Source organism: Lathyrus oleraceus, chromosome 6, assembly GCF_024323335.1.
Source record: "Lathyrus oleraceus cultivar Zhongwan6 chromosome 6, CAAS_Psat_ZW6_1.0, whole genome shotgun sequence".
In the NCBI taxonomy this organism is placed as follows: domain Eukaryota; kingdom Viridiplantae; phylum Streptophyta; class Magnoliopsida; order Fabales; family Fabaceae; genus Lathyrus; species Lathyrus oleraceus.
Window position 1 is genome coordinate 363,803,790 of NC_066584.1, and position 22,875 is coordinate 363,826,664.

The 22,875-nt window shown below is 44.2% G+C and overlaps 1 non-coding gene across 1 annotated transcript; it reads left to right on the top strand.

The window, feature by feature from the left end:
• The first annotated feature begins 22,410 nt into the window (after positions 1–22,410).
• LOC127099899 (small nucleolar RNA R71) lies at positions 22,411–22,517 on the top strand. The gene has a single exon (XR_007794361.1). It is a non-coding gene; the product is annotated as a small nucleolar RNA R71 (small nucleolar RNA).
• The last annotated feature ends 358 nt before the right edge of the window (positions 22,518–22,875 follow it).

Here is a 22,875-nt window from a genome sequence, read left to right on the forward strand (position 1 = left end):
AATACCTTCCCTTCGCGTAACCGACTCCCGTACCCTTTCTCTTTGGTCGCGAGACCATGCTTTTCCCAGGTTTACTCTGAACGTTTCCTTTCCCTCTTTTGGGATAATTAACGCACGGTGGCGGCTATGTGTTGTTTTGTTTCAGCCCGCCGGTTGTTTTTCGCGGATGCGACAGCTGGCGACTCTGCTGGGGACACTGCGTTTCACTTAAAACGCTGGCGCGCTCTGATTGGAAGCTGGAAGCGGTAAACACAATTCAAAATTCCACAGCCAGGCCATAAGATCAAACGCGCTCATGAATACGTTCTTCATCAAGAACAACCAGAAAATTCCAGAAAATGGACATGAACTTTTTCTCACCAAATGCAACAAATCATACACCATTAGAACCGTCTCTCAACCTAGATCATGAATACGCCACTAGTTTTTCCTAATTCTCAACCTATCGACCGGATCGAGCAAGAAAAGATATGCATATCAAACTTCAATTCAAGATATCTCTCTCAATACTTAATCAAATCAAAAACCACGAGTTGCATGAGGATCTACATTGAAAGATCTACACAAACCACCTAACAATTTGATCAATGAAGGAATTCGAATTCTAACCTCTTGATGATGGCAGTGCTTGATTCGTGCTCTTCCAAGTGTAAAAGGTCAAAACAGATGCAACTTATTAATGTGGAAGGTGATTGCAGTGAATGCCTTAGCTCAGAACCACGCCAGATGCAAGAATCTTCAAAACTCCATGGAAGTGCAAGCTTATGACAGTTGGAATTCAACAAGCTTCTGTCCTTGATTTTGCAAAACAGTCGTGTGCCAAGGCTTAGGGAGTGTGGATCAATCAAGAATGATAAAAAATGCTGAAGAATTCATGGAGAATTGGTGAAAAATGTGTGGAAGAAGTTTGGAGAATTTGAGAGAATTTGGAGGGAAATTCTGTTAGGATCTTGAAGAATGTGAAGTGATTAGCATTTTCTGTTACAGTCAAGCCTTTATACCAATGCTTAATCAACTTCTTAATCCAAATTAGCAAAATTGAAAGTGATTAGCAAAATGAGTTTTAAGTGCATAGTCCAAAATATCCTTTTGTGAATTAACCAATGTAACAGTGCCATGACAGTTGGAACAAGTCTAAAATGAGGTATGTGATGTGTTGGAAAAAGTCCCATGTGCAAATTCCATGTACTGCTCAAATTCACTATCTCACACCAAAAATGCTAAATAGTCCACTTGAAAAGTGACTTTTTGCCATGACCATTTTTGATGAAATTTGATGATGCAACATGAAAGTACATGTGAAATGGGGTTTGCTCAAAGAAAGATCACCCAAATTGGCCATTCCATGTGAAAGTTATGCCACTTTGATTTTAGGCATTTTTGGAAAATGATTCAATCATATCTTGCTAACCATTCATGAGAATTTCAAGTTCTTGGACGTTTTGGAAAGGTGAGAGCAAGATCTACAACTTACATGTTGAATAAAATTTCATTTGAAGCATTTTTGGACATGTAATTTTGTGGTGAAAAACTTTCCATTTTTGGAAACTTTCATTACAAGTCACTTTCCATTTTTGGAAACTTTTCTCCTGACTTTATTTTCTTCATTCTTGATGTTTGAAATGCCAAATGAAACTTGTTTCAACATGAATGAAGTATATCCAACTCTCTCCCACCTCCAAATTCATAAAATCAAGCACAGTTGACCACATTTGACTTTTTCAATTGATAGATGAATCTGGCTATGCACTGATCAAGCTGAGCCTCAAACTCCTGATGAAATGGCTCAAGGATGAAACCTTAGCTTCCATAAGCTCCATACAATCATGAAATGATCCCCCATATCCATTATAGACCCCATCTTCATGTCATGCCCTGATTGGCCCAATGCAGATGATTAGGGTTGACCAGTGGTCAAAACCCTAATCTCAAGGTATATGATCAAGCACTTGAATCTTCTGGATGACAACAAGACCATGATGATGATGTATAATCATTTCAACCAAGATCAAGATCAATCCCCTTGAGAAATCATGAAACCCTAATTTGACACACCAACCTTAGATAGTTAGTGATCAGTCCAATGAAACCCTAGCTTGCATCATAACCTCCTATCTTCTGACCAAGACTTAGGAGGAGGATTTGCACAATGTAACCACATGATATGCAATATGCAATGCCTAATGACCTAAAAAATGCAATGCAATATGTTAAGCTAGTCCCAAGAGAGGAGGGCAAATTTTGAGGTGTTACAGCTGGCCCTATTCAATCCACTGTGAACCTGTCGATATGAATAGCCTCGGCTTTCAGATGATCAGCATGAAGAGTGATTGAATACCAAGAACAGACGAACAATTTGCACTCTGATGGGAAATAATTAACAATGCCTGTCAGAATCGGCAAAGAAACAATCTTGAAACCAAAGTCCGTCTGGTACGGAGAAAGTCGGCCCGATCACCACTCGTCAGTCTGAATACTGAACCTCGGAATATGAGAGTATTGATGTCGGTCTGAATACCAGAAGATTAGCCTGAACGCCACTTTGGTCTGAACACCATTTTGGTCTGAACACCACTTCGGTCTAATCACCGGAAAACTGGCCTGAACACCACTTCGGTCTGGATACCGGGAAACTGGCCTGATTGCCACAAGCTGCATCGATCTAATTGTCGAAAGCTTCTTCGATCTGAAAATCGGAACATTGGCCTGAGCGCCACATCGGTCTGGATACCGCCTCGGTCTGAACACCGGAAAAAAGTACTTCAACCTGATCGTCGGAAACTTCTTCGATCTGAAAATCGGAAACTTGGCCTGAACGCCACATCGGTCTGGATACCGCCTCGGTCTAATCACCGGAAAAAAGTACTTCAACCTGATCGTCGGAAACTTCTTCGATCTGAAAATCGGAAACTTGGCCTGAACGCCACATCGGTCTGGATACCGCCTCGGTCTGAACATCGGAAAAAAGTACTTCAACCTGATCGTCGGAAACTTCTTCGATCTGAAAATCGGAAACTTGGCCTGAACGCCACATCGGTCTGGATACCGCCTCGGTCTGAACACCGGAAAAAAGTACTTCAACCTGATCGTCGGAAACTTCTTCGATCTGAAAATCGGAAACTTGGCCTGAACGCCACATCGGTCTGGATACCGCCTCGTTCTGAACATCGGAAAAAAGTACTTCAACCTGATCGTCGGAAACTTCTTCGATCTGAAAATCAGAAACTTGGCCTGAACGCCACATCGGTCTGGATACCGCCTCGGTCTGAACACCGGAAAAAAGTACTTCAACCTATCAGCATCGGCGAAGATAACAAAACAGTGATAAGTGAGTCGGCGTACATGCCACAGACCCATGCTGGGAATAACAACCCACAAACCGGCTATTCTTTCTTCAACCCTAGCCAATGAACACTTTGCATTTTAGCTGGGGATTATTCTTTCTTGTTTTGCTCTTTTTTGGACCCCGAAACTTCTCGAGTCAACGTTCCCATCTCTGCTCGACAGAAACTCTTCTTCCAGTATCGCATTACTGGGGAACACCTTTGATCAAAACCATGATGCTACACTCCTCGGAGTAACACCTTCGCCATCCGGCGAAACCAAAACCTCAAGCGGTAACCACGGCTTGAGTCGCGCTGATCGCGCAACGCTTCCATCTCTGGCCGACAGAAAACAAATTCTTCCAGTATCGCACTACTGGGGAATACCTTTGATTAAAACCACGATGCTAAACTCCTCGGAATAACATCTTCACCTTCGGGCAAAACCACTTCTCAAACGATAACCACGGCTTAAGACTAGCTTATGCTTGCAATGATGAATGACTTTTTCTGCGTAATGCTCCATAATTATGGAAATGCTACGCGATTTATTTTTCTATGCAACATGCTATGCTTACTCTACATGATGAATGCATAAAAAGCATCCCCCTTAAGGGACTCTTCTGGGGAGCTCGAGACACTCTGCCGAGGAACTCGTCAACACTCCGCTCTCCACCCTGATGGGGAATAGCACTGCTGCTGGGAACATGCAAACCTTGCTGGGGAAGAACCTCCTTTGCACCCAATCCGCTCGGGAAACTACTGGGAATAAGAACCACTCACGCCCTGTGGGGATACAACAGTCTTTGACTTGCTGGGGATATCAATCCCGAATCTTCTTCGTGGAACCCTCACAGATACCTACGCTGGGAAACAGCCACCTTCAGGCCTGGCGACTGGGGAAACACCGATCTGACACCTGCTGGGGATAACCATCCTGACCCTGCTAGGGTAACCACAGACCTTGGATCTGCTGGAGAATTAGTCCTCACGACTCGGCTTGGGGATATACATCCCTACTCGTCTGGACCTTTTCTGCTCCATCATCTTGCATTCCCAACCGCTCCGCGCTCGACGGAGAGCGAACTCCTGGGGACCATACAGACTTTTCAATTTTCAGACTTTGAAGAGTCTTCTTGATTAATTCCAAGGATCGTCGTACGTCCTGTCGTTTTTCCACCATTCTTCTGTTCACTCGTCCCTGATTGGACTCCACGGGGATTTGTTTTGTCAAAGCTTCCGCATCACAACCTGTAAGTGAGTGAAAACACCTAACAGTACCTGCAAAACAGATCGTTAGATAAAACCGTGCCCCAGGCGTGTCAAGATTTCAACACTTGGGTCACTCAACCTTCCGAATAAGATTTCAAGCTTTCAATCTTATAAACATGCATTGGAAGGGACCTGTATGTCTTAAAATGCAAGATTCTTTTATCAAAAATAATGAGACGTTTTTGCAATCAAAGCGGTAATGAAAAACAAAAACAAAATTATTTGACTGAATATGCATTTTATTGATTGAAAAAGTGTGGCTCAAATTGAGCAATACAAAGGAAGCAATTCCTGAAAAGAGGTAATTGCGCGCAAAAGGAAAAATCTATCCTAATGGCAATGTGAAACCCGTAATCTCATCGAGTTCCAACTTAGTTACACCCCATATGTCCTCAGACTCTCCTTGCTTTCAGCCTTCTAAACAAGACGGTTCTGATTGATCCCTACCGGGTATTATCCATGATGCCTTAACCAAAGCGCAAACGATCATGCTAGACGCAGTTGTTCATTTCAATCCCTCTTTTGCCTGGACCGCCCTCTCGGGTTTTCAGTCCACTGGGATACCCTTTTCTGCCCAAGTCGCCTTTTCAGGTTTTCGACTTGCCGGGTGTACAGTTTTTCTTTTTATCCCTAATTTTTGCCCGAACCTTTCTTTCTGTTTTTTTTTTGTTCGTCGGGATGCCCATTTTTGCCTGGACTATTTTGTTCTTTCCGTCCAGCGGGTCTCTTTATACGAAGTATTTTTTAACTGCGTCCGCATTCACAGGGGATGGAAAATCTTCACCATCCATGGTCGTTAACAACAAGGCTCCACCAGAGAAAACCTTCTTGACCACGAATGGACCTTCATAATTAGGTGTCCATTTGCCCCTTCGATCGTTTTGAGGTGGAAGGATCCTTTTCAGCACCATATCACCCACGTGATATACCCGAGGTCGTACCTTTCTGTCAAAGGCACGCTTCATCCTCTGCTGGTATAACTGCCCATGACAGATAGCCGCCAGCCTCTTTTCTTCAATCAGGCTCAGCTCCTCATACCGGGTCCTTACCCATTCAGCCTCTTGCAATTTCACGTCCATCAGGACTCTCAAAGAGGGAACCTGAACCTCAACAGGTAGCACGACTTCCATTCCATACACCAATGAGAAAAGAGTTGCCCCAGTAGATGTGCGCATCGAAGTTCGGCACCCAGGATACAAGCTTCGTACTCAGCCACCCTCGTTGGTGTATTCAAATATTATCCGGGCAACAAAAGGAATGTGGGATCCTTTCGGCATAACCAAAGCAGCACTAACTCCTTCACACTAACCCCATCAGACATCAGAATCCGTTCGGATTCAGGGTCAGGCCCCTCCTCCGGGATCGGTTACTCTCAATCTTTCGATTTGAGCACCTCGAGATGTCCTCATCAGGGAACTCAAACTTCATCGGTTGATAATCCTCAATGGGTTGCGGAGCGACGTAATCGGACAATACACCCCTTGATTGCTTTCTGAGAGTATCACAAATCAGTCAACATTCTTTTGCACTCTCACAACCCGTCCGGTCGATGTTGGCTTCTTAAACACATACTCAATCGGATCCGTCTTGGACATCCACAAAGTGGTACGAACCAGCATACACTGTCTCAGTCGGCGAGCAGCCTATGCCAAAGTACCGCAAGTTCTCTCGAACAGTGAATGTATTGTTTCACAGTCGGTAAACTTTTTGCTAAGGTAAATTGCATGCTCTTTTCGACAAGACTCGTCATGCTGACCCAATACACCTCGTAGACCCCTCGAGGGCCATCAAGTACCAGATTAACAATTGCTCCTTCCACAGGAGGCATCGGAATCAGAGGTTCCTGCAACTTATCCTTTTATTTTTCAATGCCCCTTGGCAATCATTATTTCACCTGACCGTTTGATCTTTTTTTTCACAGCTTGAATGGGTTCACACATGGCTGTTAGGTGAGATATGAACCATGACATGCAGTTCAATCTACCTAATAGACCACGTACCTCTCTTTCCATTCTCGGTTCAGGCATTTCTTGTTTTGTTTTCTTTCTTTTTTTTTTCTTCTTTTTTTTTCTTTTTTTTTCTTTTTTTTTTTAAGCAGGATCAACCTCGATTCCTCTCTTACAATGAACCTCAACATCTTACCGGACCGCACTCTGATAGTGCACTTTATCTGAATTCAACCTTAGTTTGAATTGTCTTAACCGATCAAACGACTTGCCCCGGTCTGCCAGATGCCCCTCTTTTGCTTGGGACCTTGCTATTATGTCATCACCATAGCATTTGATTCCATGATGAATCATATCATGAAACAAAGTCACTCTGATACGTGGCACCGACGTTCTGCTTCTCTAGAGGACAGTCTCCTCTCCATGGTAGCTTGTGCACAACGACACCGGTATCCGACCCTGGCATATCCTAACACGACCAGGTGAAGGTGTCCACATGCTCTTTTAACATGGCTACCATTCTGCTCTCGACTTGCCTCTGAAGCAGCCTCAATTTTCATTTCCTTTCTGACCTCGGCGCTTGGAATAACGATCTTGCATCGCTCCTCGTGCGGCTGAATCACCTCCTCCTCTTGTTTCAACAACCTGGCTAATTCCAGCAGATCACAATCTTCTTCGCCTTCTTCTTCGGCATGATAGATCGGATTGTCGAATTCATACAGAGGTGTAACCAAATCGTTATCAATGAGATCCGGAGAATTATTTTTTTCGATGTCGGAACGAGACAAATCAAAAGGGGAAAAATGAAAATAAACATTGCCATTTTTATTTGTTTTTAAACTGCAAAAATAAATGAAAAACAGGGAACACCGCTTTTAATTGAAAAACATCCATTTATTAATGATGCAGAAATGTTGCAAAATGAAACATGAGGTGGCCCTTACAATGAACCATTACGTGTCGGGCAACACGCATGGCTTTCATGCAGATAAAACTGAAAACAAGAAATATTACTCTTCCAGACGAGCGACAGTGATGATCTTTTTTAGGCCTTCCAGTCTCCTGGTACGCACGACTTTATCCACGATTCCAGTTCGCGGTCACTATCAATCTCTTCACCCACTGTATAGGTGTGATCCGAATCTAGCATTCCGGCACTGACAAAGATGACCGACGGACGACGTCCTCTATTCTGTCTAGACGACCTTTGATCTGGCTGATAGCCAATCCCAAACATGTCCGCCTTTACCACAATGCCTATGATTTTCCCCCAGCCTGGGATCCCTCCACTTCTCACCACCTCCAAGGCCTGTTTGTAAGAAGTAATGAACGGTTTTTTCTCTTTCTCAGCAATAATGGCCTTCTCCACCCTGACAGCTTCAACTGCCTGACATGGTGTTTCAAATTTTTCACCATCCATTTCCACCTCCTTCATCTTCTGGGTCATATCCCCCATCAGCACACACCCCTCTGTGGCAACGGCCGCACAACAAGTATCAACAATGGGGAAAGCTCCCTCCTTCATCAGAGGTTTTGAGACCACAGGCCCTGGAGCTTTTAACTGATCCCCATTCGTCAACCCAATCGTCTTCTTATCCTCAGAAATTGCATTAATCCCCATCTGACCATACGCGGGCATGTGATTAGCCTTAACATTTGGAAATTGTGCAAAATTAATGGCCTTGGAATCCACCAGGTCTTGTACAGTATGCTTAAAAGCTCTACAACCCTCAATGTTATGCCCAGACGCACCAGAATGGAATTCACACTTGGCATTCTCATCATAATTAGGTGGCCTCTGATCCGGTCTCAATGGAGCTAATGTCCTCAATTGTACCATTCCGAGATCTTTCAACTTCTTCAACAGAAGAGCATTCGGCATGGGTGGCCTATCAAATTGACGATCTACCCCCTTTCCTCTTACCTGGTTCCCAGCTCTCTGTGCTCCCTGTTGAGTTGACGGATGTCTCTGTGGTACAAGTGAACTACCAACAGGAATGGTTGCAGTGACAGCATAAGGGTGATAGCGATCCTTACCGCGTTCTTTCTTTGCTGGCACACCATTTGACTCAACCTCCTTCTTAAGCTGACCACTGCTAGGGGGTTTCTTTGTTATAGTGACTGAGGGATTTGTTACTTCGGATGACGGAGTCTTTCTCAGAACTTTCTCCACCATTAGCCACTTCTCGATCTTTTCCAATCTCTCGGTCATGGCTTTCTGCCCCAGGGCGAGCCCTTGCACAACACTGAACAAATCCCTCACCATCTCTTTCAGCTCGAGGATGTCGGCGTTGGGCGGATTCATCATTCCTGTGTCAATCAAACAGGTTAGAAACTGACACCTGCAAAACAAGAAGACAAGTTATTATGATCATGCATGAATGCAGTGTCCATCCACATGAGGGACACCTTGTCTCTTGATCCTGGCTTCATCGAGACAGATAATAATCCGGCAACAATATTCTGACATTCAGCATTTGATTCCCTCATACAGATCAGAGATATATGATTTAGCGAAATACCCCCAACCATGTGTGTGCTTGTGTGAGTGCATATGGTAAAGCAAATAAAGTTTGAAGATCAATCACTGAATGAAAATCACCATCATATAACAAAATGCACAATAAGTGCCATAGTCATACATCAAAACTGATACAATTCTCCAGAATCGGGAAAGAAATACAAGCAAATGAATTCCTTCAACATGCCTGACAGTAATCCACAAATAAGAAAGGCTAGCCTGATGAGGGTCCCACAGAAGGCCTTACATCATCAACCATCTTCGCAAACTCTGCGGCGAACCTGAGCTCGGTGTTCTCCTGCTGTAATCTCCCCACCTCTTTTTGGTGAATCTTCATCTGCCTAAAGTAATGATCTCTCTCAGCCATGTAATGATCCCTCTCGGTGACGATCTTCACATTCTCTGATTCCTTAGTCTTCAGCTTGGTCTCCCACTCAGCAATAAGAACTCGGACTCTATCGTCCCTCTGATCTCTCACGAGGATCTGCCTCCTCTTCTGATCTTCAATAACCTTTGCAGCCTTGGCTAGCTTCTCCTTAGTGATGTCGTGCTCTCTGGTAGATGATGCTAAGGCTTGGCTAACCTTCCCATAGTAGGCAGTATCCATCTCAAAGCGCTTTGCTTCCAAGGCATGTCGCTTGTCTTGATCCTCCATCTTCACTCTAATCTCCTGGTTGGCCATCTGAATACGAGCAACACTCATCTCCAATTCCGCTTTCTCTGCAAGCAACTGATCTCTGGCCCTCTTCATCTCGAGGAATTCTTCCATACTGACATAAGAACGCGAACCCTCGATCATAGGACACCACGGATCACCTCCAGGAAAAGGTAGATGTGTAATCTCGATCCTCTTCCGCAGCCAATCATCAAATGGAGGAAAAGACCGGCTGTTGACCTTGCCAAAAGGAACCTTGCCTTTCCTCTGGATGTTATGCCATGACCCAGACACTTGTATCAACTTGGCCTGATCTCCCTCAGCTGGAAAGTAAAAGGACTCCTGAATCTCTCGCTCGAGAGGAGGAACCTCCATGGCAAACCCCATCTGTCTCCTAAGAAGCGTTGGATTGTAATTGATGCAACCCTGAACACCTATGAGAGGCACATTGGGAAATCTCCCACATCTATATATGAAATCCCGTCCAGCCATACCATTATGAGTCCAAGCTATGTCAGCAGCCCGCAAACCCATCAATCTGACCGACCACTTGACCGTAGGATCAAGAGAAGCAAAAGCACCTCGGGAAGGCAAATACCCCATAAACCATCTGAATAGCAACTGAGCACAACATCGGATCAGACCACCACGTCGCTTCTCGTTCCTGTTATGAACCGAGTAATAGACATCTCCAATCAGAGTAGGAATAGGGTTTCTCTGCATGAACAATCTGATAGCATTATGGTCCACAAAACTCTTCTGATTAGGAAACAGGATAATCCCATAAATGCTCACAACAATCAAAGCACAAACCGTCTTCCAGTTACCCACTGCCGCATGTCCCTTGGCCTTAGCTTCCAAGAAACTCAAAAGAAAACCGGGTAATTTTCCTTTCTCCTTCAAACCCTCCTTGACCATCTCCGGACTCAAATAAAGAGCACGGGAAGTCCCAAGGACGTCAGGCTCTCCTCTAATAGCACAGAAAGGAATCTGATCTCGGATCTGCATACCCAATATGCTAGCATAATCCTCCATCAGAGGCCCCAACAAATAGTCTGGAAACACGAAACATCTCAGCCCCGGGTCATAGAACTGGAGAAGAGTATGAATGGCGCTCCTGTCGCTGTCAGTGAGTCTGAAAACCATCTTCAGAATACTACCGTATGCCTCCCTGAACATCCCCACATGGTCGGGTGTAATCAAGGCTATCATATCTCTCAACACACCAATCTCTGGGTCGAAGAAACTGTAGGCAACATCATGCTTCAAACCGGTCCTCATGTCTGAGCAGAAAGTCTCTCGACCAGGATCTTGATCAAAAATGTCCCTGCATATGGATAAACATGTGTTAGATGCAGGTAAATGCAAAATGTTAATGATGCTGATGAATGAATGCAATGCATTGTGCCATCCTCCAAGTCATCTGATCCTCTGTTGCTCTGAATCACAGCCCTGACCTCTGAACCGATCACAACCATCTGAAGGAATATGTAACCGCAAATCCGACTCAAGGGTTCCGAAATAAACGGAAGATACATCACCATCATCATCATCATCACCAAACAATCTCTGAGCAGATAACCATAATCCTCTGAATCGGCCCGGGGAATCCTGAAATAAACGGATCCCCACTGGTAAATAACTCGGACAGCACTCCGGCGTCTCAGCAATGAACCGCCATAAATCCGACTTATAAATAGGACTCTGATCAATGGAACTAATAGTCACCATCAAAGTCACTGTCTGATCATGCATCTGAAATAATCACCCTCCCCTCACAGGTAAATTCTAATCAGGTCATCCTAATGCGGATAATAGTCTCGACAATCGGGCAGAGATACTCAATGGGTTTGCCCTTTCGGGTGTGCCATTGTAGCTCCCTTAAGATCGTCTAAACCAAAGATCCGGGAAATGATCGGTCACCAGAGTCAATAGTTCAAAAAGATAACCCGACTAAAGTGGAATACTCCACTCGGAAGGACTCTCTCAGATGAACCTCGTCCGGCTTGTGGTACATCACATTGCCAAGCACATGTTAACCTAACATGAAAGAGGCAACATGAGACCACACTAGTCCTAAGTGTATACTCGGGCCTGGGTTTTAGCCCCACTCAGAACACCCACCCCAACACAGAGGAACCACCTGCACAGAGGACGGCAACATGATAGTATGATGCATGCAAATATTTATGCAAATATATACACAACAGAATAATAAATGCAATAAATAAAGCGGCACAAGCAACCTAAACTATCCTAGAACTACGTCGCCCTGATCCTCATACCAGATGAGGTACGTAGGCAGGAGACCGTGCGAGGTCTCTCCGGGCACTTTTTTTTTTCTTTTTTTGTGTATGTTTGCTTGTTTCTTCTTGTGTGTCAGGATATGGATGTAAGCCCAGCGATTGGCTATCCGTATCCTGAGTTTGTTTGTTTGGTTCGGAAGCCGATGTAAGTCCAGCGATTGGCATTCGGGTTCCAAGTTTGCCTGTGTTTGTGTGTGTCCTGTTTGGCGTGCGTGAGCCGAACTACGGCAGCTCTGATTCTCGTTCCAGACGAGATACGTAGGCATAGGATGCGATATCTTAGCGAGCCCGTTCTTCTTACCCCCCACCTGTGTTGTCTTCGGTGTGTGTGTGTGTGTGGTGTTTTAGCAACCTTTTCTTTCTTAGAGCATGGATCCCGTCGAGTACGACGGATGCGTAGGGGTGCTAATACCTTCCCTTCGCGTAACCGACTCCCGTACCCTTTCTCTTTGGTTGCGAGACCATGCTTTTCCCAGGTTTACTCTGAGCGTTTCCTTTCCCTCTTTTGGGATAAATAACGCACGGTGGCGGCTCTGTGTTGTTTTGTTTCAGCCCGCCGGTTGTTTTTCGCGGATGCGACACCAGCCCCAACTTCTACAACTTCAACACTTCAGACTCGTCAAGGGCCAATTACTTTCTCCAGCGCTGGCATCATTCAGTATGGCCAGGTCTCTGCGGTTAACGATGAAGATGGGGATATTGATTGCGACATCGATAACTGGGTGCGTCCGAGGATCCCGGGTGAAGTCATCAACAAATGGTCCTCCGAGGAGATTGTCCAAGTCACTTTTCTGGAGGAGTAATTTTTCTTATTTATTCATGCATATCCAAGTCTTACGTTCCGCCTAGGGCGTGATGACTCATTGTAGGGCTCGTCTATGTGGATACCTGCATTTTTTATCATAAATAAAGGACGTCTTTTTGCATTCAAATATTTTGTTCCCTGTCTTTCTATTTTTGCAGTTTTCAAAAATAAAAAAAATGGCAATGTTTTGTTTAGTTTTCACTTTTTTTCACACTCATAAGCACATACCATCACTCATGCAGATGCACATCATCGGATCCTATTGATAACGGTTCTGCTATGGCTCGCTTCGACTTTGAAAATCCGATCTTTCAAGCTGAAGAAGAGGGTGATGAAGACTGTGAACTCCCTGAAGAACTTGCCAGGTTATTAAAACAGGAGGAAAGGGTCATTCAACCGCATCAAGAGTCTACTGAAGTGATTAATCTCGGCACCGAGGACGTCAAGAGAGAAATTAAGATAGGGGCTGCTTTGGAAGACGATGTGAATAAGGGGTTGATTGAATTGCTGCAAGAGTATGTTGACATCTTTGTCTGGTCTTATCGGGACATGCCAGGGCTTGACATAGACATCGTGGTACACCGCTTGCCTCTCAAAGAAGGTTGTCCTCCGGTCAAGCAGAAGCTCAGAAGAACAAGACCAGAGATGGCTGTCAAGATAAAAGAAGAAGTGAAAAAACAGTTGGATGCAGGGTTTCTAGCAGTCACCAATTATCCGCCATGGGTTGCAAATATCGTTCCAGTACCTAAGAAGGATGGAAAGGTACGGATGTGTGTCGACTACCGGGATCTGAACAGAGCTAGCCCTAAGGATGATTTCCCATTACCTCACATTGACGTTTTGGTGGATAACACAGCTCAGTTTTCGATATTCTCCTTCATGGATGGCTTTTCTGGCTATAATCAAATTAAGATGGCACCAGAAAACATGGAGAAAACAACTTTCATAACCCCATGGGGCATCTTCTGCTACAAGGTGATGCCGTTTGGTCTGAAAAATGTTGGGGCAACATATCAACGAGCTATGGTGACTCTTTTCCATGATATGATTCATCATGAAATCGAGGTTTATGTTGACGATATGATTGCCAAATCTCAGACAGAAGAAGAACATTTGGTGAATTTGCAGAAACTGTTTGAGCGTTTGAGGAAATTCAAGCTGAGGCTTAATCCGAACAAGTGTACGTTCGGGGTGAGATCTGGAAAACTGCTGGGTTTCATTATTAGCAAAAAAGGGATTGAGGTGGATCCGGCCAAAGTGAAAGCGATACAAGAAATGCCTGAGCCAAGAACAGAGAAACAAGTTCGTGGTTTCTTAGGGAGGTTGAACTACATTGCAAGGTTCATCTCTCACCTAACAGCCACGTGCGAGCCAATTTTCAAGTTGCTGAGAAAAGATCAAGCTATCAGGTGGAACGATGATTGCCAAAGGGCTTTTGAAAAGATAAAAGAGTATTTGCAGAATCCTCCTATCCTCATGCCTCCGGTCCCAGGGAGACCGCTGATTATGTATTTGACTGTACTTGATAATTCTATGGGTTGTGTTCTCGGTCAACACGACGAGACAGGTAGGAAAGAACATGCCATCTACTACCTGAGTAAGAAGTTCACAAACTGCGAGTCGAGATACTCGATGCTTGAAAAGACATGTTGTGCACTTGCATGGGCTGCTAAGCGTTTGAGACAATATATGCTAACTCACACGACCTTATTGATCTCCAAGATGGATCCAGTCAAGTATATATTCGAGAAGCCAGCTCTCACCGGAAGGGTTGCTCGTTGGCAAATGGTACTGATAGAGTACGACATCCAATATACATCCCAGAAAGCCATCAAGGGGAGTATTCTGTCAGACTATCTTGCTCAACAGTCGGTTGAAGATTATGAGCCAATGAAGTTTGATTTTCCAGCTGAAGACATCATGTTCCTCAAGATGAAAGACTGCGAAGAGCCAGTTGTTGAGGAGGGACCTGATCCAGACGAAAAGTGGACTTTGTTGTTTGACGGGGCTGTCAATGCCAGAGGAAGTGGAATTGGTGTTGTCATTACTACTCCGAAAGGTGCCCACATGCCTTTCACCGCTCGTCTGACTTTTGAGTGCACCAATAATGAAGTCGAGTATGAAGCCTGTATTTTGGGTATTGAGCAAGCCATTGATTTGAGAATCAAGACCCTGGACATCTTCGGAGATTCAGCTCTAGTAATCAATCAAGTGAATGGTGATTGGAACACTCTCCAGCCTAATCTGGTCCCCTACAGAGATTACACGAGAAGATTGGTGACTTTCTTCACAACAGTAAGGCTGTATCATATACCTCGTGATGAGAATCAGATGGCAGATGCTCTTGCTATTCTATCCTCCATGATCAAAGTGACTCGGTGGAACTATGCTCCCAGGATCGATGTTATGCGCCTTGATAGGGTCGCGTATGTGTTTGTTGCTGAACTGGTAGTTGACGACAAGCCTTGGTATCACGACATCAAGTGCTTTCTGAAGAATCAAGAGTACCCTGCAGGGGCATCCAACAATGATAGAAAGACTTTGAGAAGATTGGCAGGCAGTTTCTTCTTGAACAAAGACGATGTTCTGTATAAGAGGAACTTCGATATGGTTTTGCTCAGATGCGTGGATAGACACGAAGCAGACATGTAAATACAGGAAGTTCATGAAGGCTCCTTCGGTACTCACGCCGGCGGACATGCAATGGCTAAGAAATTGTTGAGAACAGGTTATTACTGGATGACCATGGAGTCTGATTGTTTCAAATATGCGCGGAAGTGTCATAAATGCCAGATTTATGCTGATAAGGTACATGTGTCGCCAAATCCTTTGAATGTGATGTCTTCGCCGTGGCCTTTTTCTATGTGGGGCATTGATATGATTGGAAAGATTGAGCCGACCGCCTCCAATGGGCATCGCTTCATCCTGGTCGCCATTGACTATTTCACCAAGTGGGTCGATGCAGCATCATTCGTGAATGTCACCAGACATGTGGTTGCCCGATTCATTAAGAAAGAAATCATTTGCCGTTATGGGATTCCCGAGAGAATCATTACTGATAATGGTTCTAATCTCAATAACAAAATGATGAAAGAGTTATGCAAGAACTTCAACATTCAGCATCACAATTCTTCCCCTTATCGCCCTAAGATGAACGGCGCTGTTGAGGCAGCAAATAAGAACATAAAGAAGATTGTGCAGAAGATGGTCATTACGTACAGAGATTGGCATGAGATACTACCTTTCGCCTTGCATGGGTATCATACTTCAGTACGTACATCGACCGGGGCAACCCCTTACTCCCTTGTGTATGGTATGGAAGCAGTCCTACCTGTTGAAGTGGAGATTCCTTCTCTAAGAGTCCTGTTGGATGTCAAGTTAGACGAAGCTGAATGGATTAGGACAAGGTTCAATGAGTTGAGTCTTATCGAAGAGAAGCGAATGGCAACCATTTGTCATGGGCAGTTGTATCAAAGTCGGATGAAGAGAGCCTTTGATCGGAGAGTGCGTCCTCGATGTTCCCAAGTTGGAGATTTGGTGTTGAAAAGGATCCTTCCTCCTCAGACAGATCACAGGGGCAAGTGGACACCTAACTATGATGGACTGTATATTGTCACCAAGGTTTTTGATGGTGGAGCCTTAATGCTTGCAACTATGGATGGTGAAAACTTCACTTCCCCTGTGAACTCATACGCAGTTAAAAAATACTTCGCATAAAATAGACCCACTGGACAATAAAAAGAATAGTCCAGGAAAAAAAATGGGCATCCCGACGAACCAAGAAAATGAAAAGGTTCGGGCAAAATTAGGGATTAAAAAATGAAAAGATTGTACACCCGGTAAGTTGAAAACCTGAAAGGGCAACTTAGGCAAAAATGGGTATCCCGGTGGATTGAAAACCCGAAAAGGACGATCCAGGCAAAAATTAGGGATTAAGCGAATGACTGCGTTCTGAATCTCATCTCGTGTCGATAACTGGAAATTTTTAAAGGGTAGGAAATAGTCCAATCACCTTTTTCAGAAAGCTGATCATCTGGAGGATCTTGAAGACGAGCGAGTGATAGTAGAATTGGAACCCGATAGAAATCCATTTCACATTGTCGTTAGATTAATTTCTGTTTTTTATCTTTTGTGCGATTACCTCTTTCCAGGGATTGCTTCCTGATGTAAATACCTATTCAGAGGCCATTCAATCAATAAAATCATGTTATTCAGTACATCATTGTGTTCATTTTCATTTTTACTGTTTTGTGTGCAAAAATGACGTCCGAATTTTTGATAAACATTGCATCATGAAACATAAGATCTCTACAGGTACATGCTTAATAAACATTTAAAATTGCTGTAAATTTTAAGTGCTTTGGATCTTCTATTCAGAACAGGTACACTCGGGGCATTTTCTTAAGGTCCCCATCAGATGATCGCGGATGTTTTTCCTCAACAGTTGGAATTTGGTATCTTATCCCTGCAGAGCTGGTCCAAGCGTTGGATTCTTCCATCCTTAGCAGGCTCTCACTGTTGTACTCCCCCAAGCGGTTGTTTCAGACTATACACTCCACAGTGGAGTTGACAATGCCAGACTGTATCTTCCCAGCAGAAGCAGCTGCTCCTTAGAGTTCAATGCCAGATTGATAATCCCAATGCCAGACCCATGGTCTCTTTCCTTGAAGCAGAATCTCGGTACCGTATCGGTGTTTGTTTCCCCTGCCGAGTCGGCTCTCTCACAGATTATGGTTGCCAGAACCACTGTCGCTCTCCTCAACAGCAAGTTCTCAATGCCATTCTCTCCCCAGTCAGAGTCTCGGTATCTCGTCATTGCTAGAACGCCGTGTGGCGGGTCATTTCCCCACAGAGTTCTTTGTGTTGTGCATCTCCATCAACCTTGCCAGGGTCCATAAGATGGTGATTATTTCCCCAGCAGAATTCCTTGCCACAGCTTGGCGTTCTCTCTAACCTAGCATTTTGCATCCCTGCATATAGAATCATATTGCATTGCATCCTCCCAAATCGTGTAGCATTTCCATTTTCATGGAGCATTACGCCATTGGAAAATTCAAACATACGCATGTACGCATAAGACATTCTCGGTATCCCAAGTGATAAACCAGAAGTTGTTTCCAGTGCTCAAACTGAAGGTTGTTCATGACCTACTACCCCCAGCATAGGTCGTTGGTCCACGTGCCGCCTCAATTATCTTTCCCTATTTCTGCCGATACTGACAGGCATGAAAATTTTCCGGTATTCAGACCGAAGTGGCATTCAGGCCAATTTTCCGGTATTCAGACCGAAGTGGCATTCAGGCCAATTTTCCGGAATTCAGACCGAAGTGGCATTCAGGCCAATTTTCCGATATTCAGACCGAAGTGGCATTCAGGCCAATTTTCCGGTATTCAAACCGAAGTGGCATTCAGGCCAATTTTCCGGTATTCAGACCGAAGTGGCATTCAGACCAATTTTTCGGTATCCAGATCGAAGTGGCATTCAGGCTGATTTTCTGATGTTCAGATCGAAGAAGTTTCCGATGTTCAGGTCGATGCAACTTGTGGCATTCAGGCCAGTTTTCCGGTATCCATACTGAAGTGGCATTCAGGCCAGTTTCCCGGTGTTTAGACCGATGCTTGATAATCAAGTATCGTCCGATGCTCAGATCAAAATCATTTCCAGTATTCAGACTGATGAGCGGCATTCAGGCCATGATTATGTCGGTGTTACCATTTATTTTGGTATCCAGGTTAACATTCTTTTTCGGTATTCAGACCGACTCTCACCGTACCAGACGGATTCTTCTTTCAAGACCACCTCTTTTCCGATTCTAACAGGCATTGTTACTTCACCTCACTTCAGCGCAAATTTTCGGGCTTGTATTGTATTTAGTCCCTTGATACCTCGAAAGTGCGAAAGTCGCGGCTATCTTCTTTTCGGGTCTCCAGTTGATTGAATAGGGGCAGCTGTAGCACCTCAAATTTGTCCCCCTCATTCATGCATTCATTTTTAGGTCATTTAACATTTCATATTGCATTTCATCATATCAATCAGAATCAAATCCAAGAAGCTTGAACGTCATCCAAGACACTTTGTGGGTTCTATCTGGGTGATCCGTCAACACAAGGGAATGACTTGAGTTACTTCCAACATGTTCAAATGGGGTCTATTTATCATTCAAAACGCTAATATTGAAGGAGCAAAGGAGTTGTCATGCTTGCTAGGCGAGCAGCGTGGTTCGCTTAGCGAATCTGAACTGTCATGCTCGCTAGGCGAGCAAATTCTTCGCTAGGCAAAGCGCACGCGTTTTAAAAAAATAACAGAAAAATCTTGGACTTGGACCTCTCATTTGAGCCCACAAAGCCACGAAAATCAGGTTATAAATTCTAGACTTCCATCTCCCAAGAAGGGGGAGACAGACTAGAAGGAAGGAGAAAAGCTAACAGGATTCAGAGCAGCCTCCAGAGACTGAAGGGAACTCATCTGCAAAGAACCAATTCCCTCTCATATAAACCCTAAGATTGTTCTGCAAACCAACAGTGCAATTCAATTTCTTTCGATCTCTCCAGTCAGGTTTGCCCTATTTCCTTTACTTTATGTTTTCAATTTGAAATTTTCGAATGTGTGAGGAATTATGGTTGAATCCAGGAGAGTGGGTATAGTTAGGTTTTGCCTGTGGGTTTAGATATGCATGAGTGTGTAGAACAATGCCTTGAATGTTTGACCACTTAGTCTCTGAAATCGTACTGTTATCCATGGAAAATCCAGAACCCGCAGGGATTCGCTAGCCGCATCGCTAGGCGAGCCTGCAGCGAAGCTTCGCTAAGCCTTCGCTAGGCGAAGCAGTAGCGATCGCGACAGTAGCTTTTTTTATGTTTGCTCTCCAATTTGTGTTGTGTTCGTTGACATGCTTTCTATTGCATCCGTGCGCTGTTCACCTGACACTGTTGTTGCTATGATTCTTCTGTTTGGTGCAACTCTTGATTGCACCCTATCTTGTTTCTCTAACCTGTTTGTTGAGTTTTTGTGAGGGCTCACATGACTCCTGAAGAGATAGCTTGCTTGGTATTCCACTTTATTTGTGGGATACCATTTGGAGATTTATTCTGATTGCTTTGCTGACTTGTTTTCCTTGATGGTGCTAGCTTGACAGATCTTTGGGTTTCTCGTTCCTTTAGTTGTCGTTACTTCAGATCTTTATCCGCGGGGTAGATCTCTCGATCCCTTTATCTTTCCCGCATTTTACCGCTTTCTTAGCTAGAAGACCTCAATAGGAGGCAATGTCTTCTTTTGTTTATTTACTTTTGTGCCCAAAGACCTCCGAGAAGAGGCATCAGTGCTAAAGACCTCTCCGAATAGGCAATTGACGGATAAAAGGGATTAGTAGTCAATCCCCCGTTATTCAGTGTGTCGTTCTTTATGCTCGCACTACGTGTCAATACTTCAGAACCAAAGCCCAAGATCTTTTGTCCGGTCGGTCAGTGGAGAGGGTTCCACCTTTCTGAATCCCCACTTTTTGTCATGAGCTCACCCTGTCCAGGGTTAAGAGCTATGAGGTCTTATCCTCATTACCCTTCTGATCCACTCACCTTGACGTTCAGTGTTAGTGGTTAAGAGCCCATTTGATTACCTTTCCATGGCTTGTTTGTTAAGGTTGATATGACCCCTCTTGACTAAAGCCCTACCCATGTAGTTTGAGCCCCTTTGTTGGTTGTTTACTTTATGCATGTTTGTTTTGTATGGTGTGATCGTCTCCCCATAGGGTTGCTAGGCTTCGTATAGTCTCTCGTTTGCATGTCAATTAAGGTAGCACTGTTCCTTCGTTTAGGACTTCCTTTTTGCATGAGCATTCCTAAAAACACAAACAAACTCATTGGTTTTTCTTCTCCTAAGAACATGTTAACTCCTTCTACTACAGGCGAGTAAGTCTCCAAAGGTCGAGCATCCGGTAGATTGCGTAGTAACGTCGTTCACCTAAAAAATACAACCCTTAACCCGTAGTTAGCCGAACTACGGCTTGCTCTGATTCTCATTCCAGATGAGATACGTAGGCATAAGACGCGATGTCTTAGCGAGCACACTTCTCTTTAACCCATAGGTAGCCGAGCTACGAAGACTCTGATTCTCATATTCAGATGAGATACGTATGCAATGGATGCGACATCCGTGCGAGTCATTTTCTTTTGACCCCTATTTTAGTAAATAGTACATTAGATAAACCCACCCCCTTTAGACAAGAACAACAAGAGTGGATCCCATAGAGTACTACGGATGCGTAGGGGTGCTAATACCTTCCCTTCGCATAATCGGCTCCCGAACCCAAGATTTGGTTGCGAGACCTTGTCTTTTCCTTTCCTTTTTTCCAGGTTTACTTCGAGCGTTTCCTTTCCCTCCTTTGGGATAAATAACGCACGGTGGAGACTCTTCTGTCTTTTCTTTTTTCTCCGGTTGTTTTTTCGCATTCCCTTTTTTCAGGTTGCGACAGGCATCTGTATGATGGCTTCTGTAAAGGGAATTTTAATGTTTAGTTGCTTCAGAAGTTCAATAAATTTCCTAAATTGCCCTGCAGTTTTAGAACTTGCGAGTCTTTGAGGATACGGAATGGGTGGTTTATAAGGTGGTGGAGGCACATAAGGTTTTTCTTTCTCTTCGGCCTCTCGGGTACTATATTCCATTTCCTTCGGTTCACTTACCTGCTCAGTTGTGGTTTTGTCTGGTTTTTGGTACATTGCAGGGTTTTGGAGTCTTGGATCTATGGGTCCGTCTATTTCTTTTCCACTCCTCAGTATAACGACATTTACATGTCCTTTTGGATTAGGTTACGGCTGTCCAGGAAATGTTCCAGCGGGAGCGACTGTAGATTCTTGTTGTTGAGCCACTTGTGAAATCTGTGTTTCAAGCATTTTATTGTGGGTGGCTAAGGCGTCTACTTTGCTCGCTAGTTGTTTAAGTTGCTCGATAGTATGTATGTTTTGGTTCAAGAAGTCTTTGTTTGTCTGAGCTTGGGTAGCTATGATGCTTTCCATCATTAGTTCTAGGTTTGACTTCCTAGGCATGTTAGGAGCATTATTACTTGGCTTTTGATATCCAGGCGGAACAGCTGGTGCTTGGCCAGGTGCGTACAGGACGTTGTTATTCTTATACGAAAAATTAGAATGGTTTTTCCAACCTGGGTTGTAGGTATTCGAATAAGGATTTCCTTGTGCGTAATTCACTTAATCGGTTGGGACTCCTGCTAATATCTGACATTATGGTGCAGTGTGTCCAGGGTTTCCACATAACTCACAATTTAGAGTCACGGCAGCCACGGTGGTTGCGAGTGGTATGGTCAAGTTATCTAACTTTTGAACAAGGGCATCTACCTTGGCATGGACATGGTCAATGCTACTGATTTCGTACATTCCACTCTTTGTTTGGGAATTTTCTATTGGAGTTCTTTCACCTCCCCATTGGCAATGATTTTGGGCCATGTTTTCAATGAGTTGATATGCTTCGTTGTATGGCTTGTCCATAAGTGCACCGCCTGCAGCAGCGTCTACTGTCAGTCTTGTGTTATACAAAAGCCCATTGTAAAATGTGTGAATGATCACCCAGTCTTCGAGACCGTGATGTGGACATATCCTCATCATGTCTTTGTATCTCTCCCACGCGTCGTAGAGAGATTCTACATCTTTTTGTCGAAATCCGTTGATTTGAGCTCTCAGCATAGCAGTTTTGCTCGGCGGAAAATATCGGGATAAGAAAATGTTCTTCAGTTCTTCCCATGTTGTAACGGAGTTGGATGGCAAGGATTGCAACCAAGCCCAAGCTTTGTCTCTTAGTGAGAAAGGAAAGAGGCGTAGTCTTATCACATCTTGAGATACACCATTCGCCTTTATAGTGTCTGCGTACTACACAAACTTGGTCAAATGTTCATTAGGGTCGTCTGTAGGATTTCCAGCAAATTGATGTTGTTGGACGACTGATAATAATGAGGGTTTCAGCTCGAAATCGTTTCGATTGATAGCAGGGGCAACAATGCTGTTGTGAGGTTCTTGTTGGGACGGGGTAGCGTAGAATTTAAGA